At 40.9% G+C, this 12,151-nt stretch overlaps 1 protein-coding gene across 6 annotated transcripts in view; it reads right to left on the bottom strand.

Moving 5' to 3' along the window:
- Positions 1-12,151, bottom strand: part of rnf6 (ring finger protein (C3H2C3 type) 6) — a 52,307-nt gene that overhangs the window by 17,727 nt on the left and 22,429 nt on the right. The window contains exon 4 of one of the 6 annotated variants that reach the window (XM_072263008.1): positions 11,219-11,312. The exons of the other annotated variants lie outside the window; for them this stretch is intronic. The gene's annotated coding sequence lies outside the window, so the exon portion shown is untranslated. The remainder of the gene's footprint in view (positions 1-11,218; positions 11,313-12,151) is intronic. 6 annotated transcript variants of the gene reach the window in all.

Genomic DNA, 12,151 nt, shown 5'->3' with positions numbered 1-12,151 from the left:
CTAAAACTTGCAATATCATGGACATTGTGTCTACAGCAAATGCAATATTTACGTAACACAACTGGATAACTGGACAAAAGCAGTTAAATAACCAAGAGCATCAAGAATCTAAACTTCAAAAAATTGGAAAAAATTGTTACCAATTCATAAGATGCAGATTTGGCTTTCCTGCCATCACAATCTAAGGAAACATCAGGCATTATAGATGCCATCCAGTGGTGAGAATGTGTTGCTACATATACATTCAAAAAGCATTATGCACTGTACAACACATATTTTGCTTTAATATACAACATGGTGTGGGCAAAAGATTAACAACTGAGATTTTGCAAACTTATAACATATTACCTTCCGTACAATGTTATAAACATTGCACTAGTTTGTTTGACACAAACCATACAAAAACACGCATGTTTTTCACGTCTAATATACAGAATTAAGAACACGCCCTTGAGCTGGTTCTGTCACGCAAAAAGACTGCAGAATAAAAAAGGACTTGAAATTTCTTTTTCAGTTCAGATATGGTCTGGTTTTGCACTCCAAGAGTAATCTGATGGATATGTTATTGTGACCTAATATTTATTTTCATGAAGCTGTACCAAAAACCTGCAGATGCTGGACATGGAAAACAAATTCATTGAATGCAAGAAGCATTCAGGTTTGAACCAGTGGCTGTTGTGATAGAAGAGGAGTCCATGGGCTGACAAGTCAGAACAGGATAGGAATTGAAGTGGATGGCAACTGGGAAATTCCACCTTTTGCGGATGGAGCTGAGGTGCTCGGCAAAGCAGTCCCCAATCAACATCAGGTCTCACCAATGTAAGAGAAAGGGGCAGTTGAAGAGATTGTGGAGGTTTTAGTAATGATCTTTCAAGAATCACAAGATTGTGACATGGTTCCGGAGGACGAGAACATTGCAAATGTCACTGCACTCTTATAGAAGGGAGGGAGGCAGAAGGAAAGAAATTATAGGCCAGCTAGCCTGATCTCAGTGGTTGGGAAGATGCTGAAGTCCATTATAAAGGATGAGGTTTCAGGATACTTGGAGGCCCATGGTAAAATAAGCCAAACTCAGCATGGTTTCCTTAAAGGAAAATCTTTCCTGACGAATTTATTGTAATTATTTGTAGAAATAACAAACAGGATAGACAAAGGAGAATCAGTTGATATGTGTACTTGGATTTTCAGACGATCTCTGACAAAGTACCACACGAGGGTTCTTAGCAAGAGCCCATGGTATTACAGGCAAGATACTTGCATGAACAGAGCATTGGCTGATTGGTAACAGGCAAAGAGTGGGAATAAACAGAGCCTTTTCTGATTTGCTGCCAGTGACTAGTGATGATCCGCAGGGTTCAATGTTGGGACCACTTCTTTATACATCCCCAAAGGAGCTCCTTCTCTCCACCAGCCTGCAGGTTACCCTCAGGCAAAGTGTAAGCATCTGCTTAGCAACCTCCCACATCCCAAATCTGGGTTATATGAAGCCATGGGAGCAGGTTATGGATGGTCATATGAGCAGCTGGTGCTCATATGACCATCTCAAGTCCTGGTCATGCATCCACCAACACCAGGCAGACAATCTCTGAAGGGTATTGACAATGGCTGGGGTCACCAATCTTGTAAAGACACTGCCCAGAAGGCAATGGCAAACTATCTCTGCAGAAAAATCTACCAAGAACAATCATGGTCAAAGACCATGATCAACTACATAATACGACATGATACATAATGATGATGTCAATTATTTAGATGATAGAATTTGGGGCCAAGTTTGCAGATGATACAAAGGTAGGTCAAGGGACAGGTAGTGTTGAGGAAGCAGAGAAGCTGCAGAAGGACTTAGACAGATTAGGACAATGGGCAAAGAAGAGGCAGATGGAATAGACTCAGGAAGCGTATGGTCATGCACTTTGGTAGAAGGAATGAAAGTATAGGTTATTTTCTAAACAGGGAGAAAATTCAAAAATCCCAAATGTGAAAGGACTTGGGTGTTAACTTGCAAGTTGAGTCGGTGGTGAAGAAAACAAATGCAATGTTAGCACTCATTTTGAGAGGACTAGAATATAAAAACAACAATGTAATGCCGAGGCTTGCTCAGGCACTGGTGAGACCTCACATGGATTACTGTGAGCAGCTTTGGACCCCTCATCTAAGAAAGGATGTGCTAATATTGGAGAGGGCTCAAAAGAGTTTCCCGAAAATGATTATGGGAATTAAAGGCTTATCATATGAGGAGAGTTTGATGGCTCTGGGTATGGACTCGCTGGAGTTCTGAAGAATGAGGAGATTCTCATTAAATCTATCGAATGTTGAAAGGCCTAGATAGAGTGGATGTGGAGCAGACGTTTCCTATAGTGGGCACCAGAGGGAACAACCTCATAATAGGGGGATAGCCATTTAGAACAGATGAGGAGGAATTTTTTTCACCTGAGGGTGGTGAAACTGTGGAATTCATTGTCATAGGCTGCTGTGGAGGCCAGGTCATTGGGCGTATTTAAGGCGGATGCTGGCAGATTCCTGATAAGTCAGGGCGTGAAAGATTATGAGATGAAGGCAGGAGAATGGGGTTCAGAGCTAAATGGATCAGCCATGATCAAATGGCGGAGCACTTGATGGGCCATATGGCCAATTTGTGCTCCTATGTCTTATGTAGAGGAGGCCACATCAGAGACTGGTACAGCTGAAGATCCCATCAGATTCACCATTGAAGGACCATTTGGAGCCCTGAATGGAGGCAATAGAGGTGGGGAATGGGCAAATGTGTAGCACTTCTGCCGCTTTCAGGGGTAAGATCAGGAGGGAGATTAGGGGGAGGGACGAATGGACAAGGGAGTCACAGAGGGAGCAATTCCTGCAGAAGGTGAAGAATGTGGGGGGGGGGTGTGTAAAGATGCGTTTTGTGGCAGGGTCCCACTGAAGATGGCGGAGGTTGCGGAGGATGATGTGTTGGATGCAGAGGCTCGAGGTGTAGTGTATGTGAGGACATGAGGAGCTCTATCGCTGATAAGGCTGTGGGCAAATGGGGTGAGCGCAGATGTCCAGGAAATGGAGCAGGTGCAAGTGAGGGCAGTATCAATGGTGAAGGAAGAGAAACCCCATTCTTTGAAGGAGGAGGGCATCTCTGATGTCTCGGAAAGGAAAGCCTCATCCTCGGAACAGATGCAGCGGAGATGAATGAACTGAGAAGGCAATGGCACTTTTACAGCAGATTGTGGGAAGAGGTATAATCAAGACAGCTGCTGAAATCAATCAGTACATAGTTTGTCTCCAGTGATATAGACAGAGAGACCGAGAGAGGGTAGAGGTATCAGATATGGACCAAGTGAATGTGGGTGCCTATAGTGACATCCTGAGTTTAGAGAATGTGAGTGGAGCTGAAAGAGAAATTATTGAGAATGAGGACCAGTTCTGCCAGAGGAGGATGGGGGTAGATGGGAACTGGTTGGGTCTGTTATCAATAATTCAGAGAACTGCTTTGTAACACAGAATGCTGCAGGAACTCAGGAGGTCAGGCAATATTTATGGCGAGGAACAAACATTTGATGTTTCGGGCCAAGACCCTTCAAAAAGAAACTTCAAAGGGTTGTCATGGGCATTCACATGGGCCCCAGGTATACCTGCCATTTTGTTGGCAACATAGAACAGTCCATGTTCCAAGCCTTCCCTGGTAATGCTTCCTAACTCTTCCTCTAACTTCCACCCTACCCATAAATTCAGTTAGTCCATTTCTGACACCACCATCCCCTTTCTTGATCTCTGTCTCCATCTCCAGAGATAAACTGTCAACTGATATCTTTTATAAACTTACTGATTCCCACTGTTATCCTGACTACACCTCTTTCCACCCTATCTCCTGTAAAAATACTATTCCCCTTTCTCAGTCCCTTTGTCTCTGCCACATCTGTTCTCAGGATACAGCTTTCCTTTCCAGGACATCAGAGATATCCTCCTTCGTCAAGGAACAGGGTTTCCCTTCCTCCACCATCTCACTCACATCTCCTCCATTTTCCGAACATCCGCCCTCTCTCCAGGTTCCTGCTAGTGATAAAGTTCCTCTTCTCCTTAACTAACACTCCATTAGCCTCCGCATCTCACATCATTCTCCACAACTTCTGCCATCTCCACAGATTCACCACTCTCTGGGAAAAGCAGTTCCTCCTCTTCTCCGTCCTAAATCTATACCGCCGAATCTTGAGGATATGTCTCCTAGTTCTAGTCTCACCCATCAGTGGAAACAACTTCCTTGCCTCTATCTTATCTATCTCTTTCAAAATTTTATATATTTCTATAAGATCTCCTTTCATTCTTCTGAATTCCAGTGAGTACAGTCCCAGGCGACTCCATCTCTCCTCATAGTCTAACTCCCTCATCTTTGGAATCAACCTGGTGAACCTCCTCTGCACTGCCTCCAAAGCCAGTATATCCTTCCTCAAATAAGGAGACCAGAACTGCACACAGTACTCCAGGTACAGTCTCATCAGTACCCTGTACAGTTGTAGCAAAACCTCCCTGCTCTTAAATTCAATCCCTTTAGCAATGAAGGCCAACATTCCATTTGCCTTCTTGATAGCCTGCTGCACCTGTAAACCAACCTTTTGCGATTTAAGCACAAACACTCCCAAGTCCCTCTGCACAGCAGCATGCTGCAATTTTTTTACCATTTAATAATCTGACCTTCCATTTTTCCTTCCAAAGTGTATAATCTCGCATTTCCCAACATTGTACTCCATCTGCCAGACTCTTGCCCACTCACTCATCTATATCCCTCTGCAGGCTCTCCGTATTTCCTGCACAAATTGCTTTTCCAATCAATTTTGTGTCATCAGCAAGCTTAGATACACTACACCCAGTTCCCTCTTTCAGATCATTAATGTGTATCATGAACTGTTGTGCACCTAGCACCAATCCCTGTGGCACACCGCTCGCCACTGATTGCCAACCACAGTAACATCCATGTATCCCAACTCTCTGCTTTCTATTAGTTAACTAATCCTCTATCCATGCTAATACATCACCCCCAACTCCATGCATCCTTATCTTGTGGATAAGTGTTTTATGCGTCACCTTATTGAACACCACCTGGAAATCCTAGTAAATAACATCCATCTGCTCCCCTCTATCCACTGCGCTTGTTATATCCTCAAAGAACTCCAGTAAGTTTGTCAAACAGGATCTGTCTCTGCTGAATCCATGCTGCATCTGCCTGATGGATCCATTTCTTTCTAGATGCCTCGCTGTTTCTTCTTTAATGATAGCTAAGCATTTTCCCCAACTACAAATGTTAAACTAACTGGCCTATAGTTACCTGCCTTTTGCCTGCATCCTTTTTTGAACAGTAACATGACATTCGCTGTCTTCCAATTCACTGGGACCTGCCCAGAGTCCAGAGAATTTTGGTAAATCATCACCAAAGCCTCTACTATAACTTCTGCCATTTCTTTCAGTACCCAGGCCCACAGTTTGCTCAGCAGTACCTCTTTAGTGATAGATATTGCATCAAGGTCCTCACCTCCCATCGCATCCATAACATCTCTCTTTGGCATGTTAGATATGTCCTCCACCATGAAGACCAACGCAAAACAGTCATTCAAAGCTTCACCCATTTCCTCATTACCCATTACTAATTCTCCCTTCTCATTCTCCAAGGGACCTACATTCACTTTAGCCACCCTTTTCCGCTTTATATAATAATAGAAAATTTTACTATCCATTTTTATATTTTGTGCTAGTTTATTTTCAGAATCTAGCTTCCCTTTCTTTATTGCTCATTGAGTGATTCTTTGTTGCTTTTTAAAGTTTTCCCACTCTTCCAATTTCCCACTACTCTTTGTATGCATGAGCTTTTAGTCTGATGCTTTCTTTACTTCCTTAATTATTCAAAGCTGGCTCTCCCCACCCTTACTGTCCTGGCTTTTAACTGAAATATACTTTTGTTAAGCACCATGAAAAATCTCTTTGAAAGTCTTCCACTGTTCCTCAACCATCAACAACATATAGCCTGTGTACCCAGTCTACAGTAGCCAAATCCTCTCTCATCCCATAGTTTAGGCATAGTACACTGGCTTTAGATTGAACTATTGCACCCTCCATTTGTATGAGAAACTCAATCATATTGTCATCACTCTTTGCAAGAGGATCCCTAACTTCAAGATCACTAATTTTACCTATTTCATTGCACAGGACCAGATCTAAGATATCACATTCCCTTGAAGGTTCAGTAACATGTGGTTCAAGAAAGCCCTCACAGATGCATAGTCTTCCACAAAACTACCTCGGCCAACTTGATTCACCCAATCTATGTGCAACTTAAGGTCTCCCACAAAACTGCTGTTCCATTCTTACATGCCTCAGATATTTCTGTTTATTGCCTGTGCCACTGTAATATTGTTATTCAGTGGTTGATAGACAACTCCCACCAGTAATTTTTCCCTTTACTATTTCTAATCTCTACCCAAATGAATTCAACATTCTGCTCCTTAGATCTTATATTGTCTTCACTATTGCCCTGATCTTACCTTTAATAAAGAGTGCCACCCCACCTTCCTTACCTTCCTGATTATCCTTCCGTATTACCTGATATCCTTGGATATTTATTTCCCAATCCTCTCCACCCTGCAACCACATCTCCGTAATGGCCACTAAATCATACCCGCTTTTATTGATTTGAGTGTCAAGTTCACCGACCTTGTTTCGAATACTATGGGCATTCAAATAATGTGCCCTTACATTCATGGTGCTTTTAAAATCTTGCAACCTTTTACTCTTTTGCACTTGACTTTTCTTCACCCCTCTCTTACTTTTCTCATTTTTATCTTTCGTGTTTTCTTTATCTTTATCCACACTTTTCTCTTTTACTTTATCCATCCTTCTTCAATCTATCAAACCCACTCCCCTACTATTTAGATTAGAGCCCTATGAGATTTGCTATGATCCAGGTCCCATCACGGTTCAGGTGGAGCCCGTCCCATTGGAACAGCTCCCTCCTTCCCCAATACTGGTGCCAATTTCCCATGAATTCAAACCAATTTTTCCTAAACCAATCCTTGAACCATGCATTTAACTCTCTAATCTTCTTGACTCTATGCCAATTTGCATGTGGCTCAGCTAGTAATCCAGAGATTACTACCTTTTTGGTTCTTTTTAATTTAGTCCCCAGCTGCTCTAATTCCCTCAGCAGAACCTCTTTCCTCATTCTACTTATATCGTAGGTACCCACATGGACCACAACAACCTGATCTTTCCCCTCCCACTGCAAATTCCTCGGCAGGTCAAATAAGATGCCCCAAACCTGGGCACTTGGCAGGCAACACAGCCTTTGGGACGCTCTATCCTCACGACAGAGAACTCTGTCTATACCCCTGACTATACTATCCCCAATCACCACTACACTGCTCTTCTTTCCCCCCTCTTGAATGGCTCCCTGAACTATGGTGCCACAGTTAGGTTGCTCATCCTTCCTACAGCCCCCACTGTCATCCACACAGGGAGCAAAAATTTCAGGCCTGTTGGGCAAGCTCAAGGGTTGAGGCTCCTCCAGCACTGTCTCTTGGATCACACTTCCTGCCTCACTCGTAGTCACACCCTCTTATCCTTGACCACAGACCGAATTTGAGGCAGCTAATCTAATGACTGTGACTACCTCCTGAAACAGAGAATCCAGTTAACTCTCCCCCTCCATGATGTGCTGCAGTGTTTGAAGCTCAGATTCCAGGTCATCAACTTTGAGCCCGAGTTACTCAAGCAGCCAACACTTGCTGCAGACGTGGTCACCAGGGATCACAATGGGGTCCACCAGTTCCCACATCATGCAGCTATAGCACATTACCTGACCCTGCATCATCCCTTTATTTAATTAGCTGTAATTTAGTGACTTTTAATTCAACAACTACAAAAGCCTTACCAGCTACTCACCTGGGCCTCCTTGCCAAAGCCTCAAGTTCCCACTCCTGCACTGGTCCCCTCACACAATGGCCGCTCTGCTTTGACCCTGCTTTACTTTTATTTGCTCCTGCTAATGAATTGCAAATTGATTGGTCTGCTGCTAATGTGCCGAGCCCCACGAAATGCTCCATTTTTAAACTCTGCTCCCCTACCTCTGTGCAAAGCAAATGGTCCACTGCTAACCAGATGCTTTGCACTGGTAGGACAGGAAATAGGAATATGCATGGGGTACCAATGAAGTAGACTGCTTTGTTTTGCATGATGCTAGGCTTCTTAAGTGTGGTCAGAAATACACTCATCCAGACCAGAGCAGAGTATTCCATCATGCTCTTGACTTGCGCATTGCAGACAATTAAAGTGCAAGGATGTGACTCACTTGTCACAGGATACCTAGCCTCCTGAATGCTCTTATACTCACATTATCAGTGGGGCTAGGTCCAAGTTTCTTCTTAATGGTGAGCCCCAGAACATTAATGGCATGCAATTTAACACATTTCTGCTCTGAATGTCAGAGATAGCCAATTAAATTTTCTGTTGTTGGAGACGGTTATTGTCTGTTAGCTTTGTGTAATTAGCATGGCTGAGTTTCGTCTAGGTCTCACTGCATACAGGACGTTTGCCCAGGATTTATCAGCAGCACTACAGGAATACCTTCATAAGAAGGACTTCAGTGATTTTAGCTGCTGGGTCACCACTACCTTCTCAAGGTCACTAAATGCTGACCTTGCCAGTGACACCCAGAATGAATGAATTTGAAAAAAGAAATCAGAGAAAGATAATATACAGTAACTGGAAAACTATCCAACTTTGAACCATTTTACTTTTGATTGAATTTAGTCAATATAATCCAAAATGATTGAAGGGAAGTTGATAAGATTTTTAGAATTTGCTTTAGCTAATATGTTTATATGTTTGTTAAAAGAGAAAGCTAATGAGTATTGGCTGGTCATCTCATATAGAAGAATATGTTTTGATGTTAAAAGCATTTTTTTCAAATGATGTTTCAGTTTTTTTTATTTTTGTCACTGTAAAAAAGATTCATGACAGTATTTTTGCTGTTCCATCAATTCTTTAAATAAGGGAATTTTGCTCCATCCTAAATTTCACATACAAGTCAGAAAATATATATTTTTGACAGAAGGCTACCATAAATAATGTAGATGCAAAATATTTCAAATTAAAATAGAAGTACAGAACTTGGAAGCTCCAAGCAAGACAGGTGTATTATGATTTTTGCGCAAAAGTACAAAAAAGGTGCAACTGATCAATTTTCAATATCCCAGCTCACTCCTCTTTCATTTCCAAAGTCAAAATGCTGAACACGTGGGGGAAGAAACAAAAAGTCTAAATCACTCTTGCTGCAATTTGAATTTGAGCTCTTTAAGAGCCCAGAATATGCACTTATGAACAGATATTATTTCAATCATTTATGCCAGATATTCTGCACATTGTAAAGCAAAAATTTTATCTCCTATGATCGGGGGATCAGAGGTGGAGAGGGTCAACAACTTTAAATTCCTCAGTGTCATTGTTTCAGAAAACCAATCCTGGGCCCAGCAAATAAATGCCATTAGGAAGAAAGCATGGCAACACCTCTACTTCCTTAGACGCTTGTTGAAGATTCAATATTACATCTAAAACTTTAACAAACTATAATAGATGAGTGGTGGAGAGTATACTGACTGGCTGCATCACAGCCTGGTATGGAAAAACCAATGCCCTTAAACAGAAAATCCTCCAAGAAGTAGTGGATACAGCCTAGTCCATCACTGAGAGCCCTCCCCACCATTGAGCACATCAACACGGAACACTGTCACAAGAAAGCAGCATCCATCATAAAGGACCTCCATCACCTCGGTCATGCTCTCTTCTCACTGCTGCCATCAGGAAGAAGTTACAGCAGCCTCAAGACTCACACCATAGTCAGGTTCAGGAACAGTTATTACCCCTTTTATATATATATATATATATATACACACACACACACACACGTATATATATATATATATATATATATATATATATATATACACACACACACACACTTTAATAATAAATTTACTTTGAACTTTAAACAATACTCTATAATTCTGTACTAATGTGTGACAAAAAAAACTTCTTTGTACCAAATTTAGGATTATACATAGCACTGCAAGCCAGGAGAAGGAAATAGTATTATAACTAATATGTAAAAGGTACACCACAGTCTAAATCTAGTTGTATGTTCACTTCTAGAATGCTAGAAAATGGTTTTGAGTAACTGGTGCATTAATGTACAACTCAATATTAAGCCACAATTTCGCTCTAGAATATGCTAAAACTGGCCCAAATAAAGGTTAAACTCCAGTTTACATCAGCTTTAAATAGCACAGAACAAGAAGCATTTGGCTTCTTAAAGGCAAAGTTATACAAAGCTGGTACTGAATTAAATCAAATTCAAAACTGAAGATCTGAGAAAGATTATGTAGAGTTAGAGTTTGCTTCATTTAATAAAGAAAACACAAAACAAAGAGATAAAGTAACAGAATGCATTTAAAAAATTAGCTTCACAGTTAAAATTCTGCATTCTGGGATATCATTTAGGCAACATCTTCAGAAGCTGGTAAATCTGTATACCAATTAAATGTATATATTTTTGAATTAAACATTTATGTTTTATATATGCATCATGAAAGACTGATATATACAATGAGTTGACTCAATGTGGCCCACCACCCATACTAATCTGGCCCAGACACAAAGCTGATCTGCTCCATCCCAGAGTCCTCTTATGAGGTAAAGGAAGCAATAAACAACAACTAACTTGGTCATAGACAACAAGTCCTTAGGCTCTGACCCATCTGGCTAATGTCCTTGTTACAGAAAATTCAACTAACAATCACAATAAAAAGGCAACTCAAATCAGTTTAAGTAATTAAAAAGAAACTTTGTGCTTTAAAGTACAGTATAAGGTATCTCTAAACACAAGGCAAAATAAAGAAGAATGCATAACCCATGTACATTTTTAAGCTGGCAGCTCCATTCTGTTGAATGGGGTTGTGGAACTTATAGGAGGATGCACAATACAACTGGCACCTCAGCACAGTACATTATGCACTGTGCTGGATATTTGACCTTCAGATCATCTGAATTCCACATTTCAATGCACATATCTGGAAATCAAATGAGCCAACTCTAAAGGAGGACATGACTGGCAGTTCTCCAATGAACTGCTCCACAGTATTAAGTACTATTTATTTCAATATGAGAAATGGGTTCACAAGAAGCAACTTACCCTGCCAAATGCATCCAGTTAAATTACATTTTAATATAAAATGGAGTCAATGCAGGAATCACAAAGATTTTTCCTGGTCAAGCAGCCAATTACCCTACAATAACAAAGTGAATACATAATTAATTGTGGAAGCAGTCCATTGTACCCCATATGTTCAATGGTGCAATAACAAAAGTGTTGCTTGATTACACCTTTCCTGAACAGTGCCCTTAGACATTACAGTGAATAACAGATTGTCATGGATGACTCCAAAGCTGTCAACACAACTGAGCAACAGGCACTTTGAAACAAGTTTCCATTATAGCCTGCCTAGTTTCAACTAAAAGCTATGTACAGCTCCTTTTCATTTTCTCCTATCATTGCTCTCTGCCCTTTCATTGCTGGATTGTCTTATTCAGTTAAATGGGTTTGGGGCTTCCCTTTCATTTCTTCTTTGTATTGATAAAACTGTTCACCTACTTCTGTGCTAACTTCCTTCTACTTTCCATCTTCTTTGGAACGGATGCCCTTGGTGCTTTGTGACTGGTCCTCATGCAGAGATCATAACATATTGATCTCTGGGGCCACCAAAAGATTTATTTCTTAAGAGATTACAATTGAAAATTCCACAATTGGTCAGTCATGCCACAGGTCTCAGCTTTGCTCTGATTAAAATATCAGACTGTCTCCACTGCTTGCAATCTTCACTCTGGATCAAAAATCAATGGTTCAAATCCCATAATGTACTTAATCACGTGTAGTTTATAGTATTACTTCAATGCAATTCCAAAGTGCTATTTTGTCAGAGATATCATTAGGTATGAAAAAATTATTTTTCAGTAAACTCTTTAAAACAAGATACTAAAAAGATGAAACAAAGATCAAAATAGAAATACAAAATTCTAGAGACACTCTGTAGATAAGGCACTATCTATGAAACTAGAAATCGATCTT

The sequence above is a fragment of the Mobula birostris genome, chromosome 7 (genome assembly GCF_030028105.1).
Source record: "Mobula birostris isolate sMobBir1 chromosome 7, sMobBir1.hap1, whole genome shotgun sequence".
Lineage (NCBI taxonomy): Eukaryota > Metazoa > Chordata > Chondrichthyes > Myliobatiformes > Myliobatidae > Mobula > Mobula birostris.
Note: the sequence above shows the minus strand (reverse complement) of the source record. Positions and strands in the feature narration are given on the sequence as shown.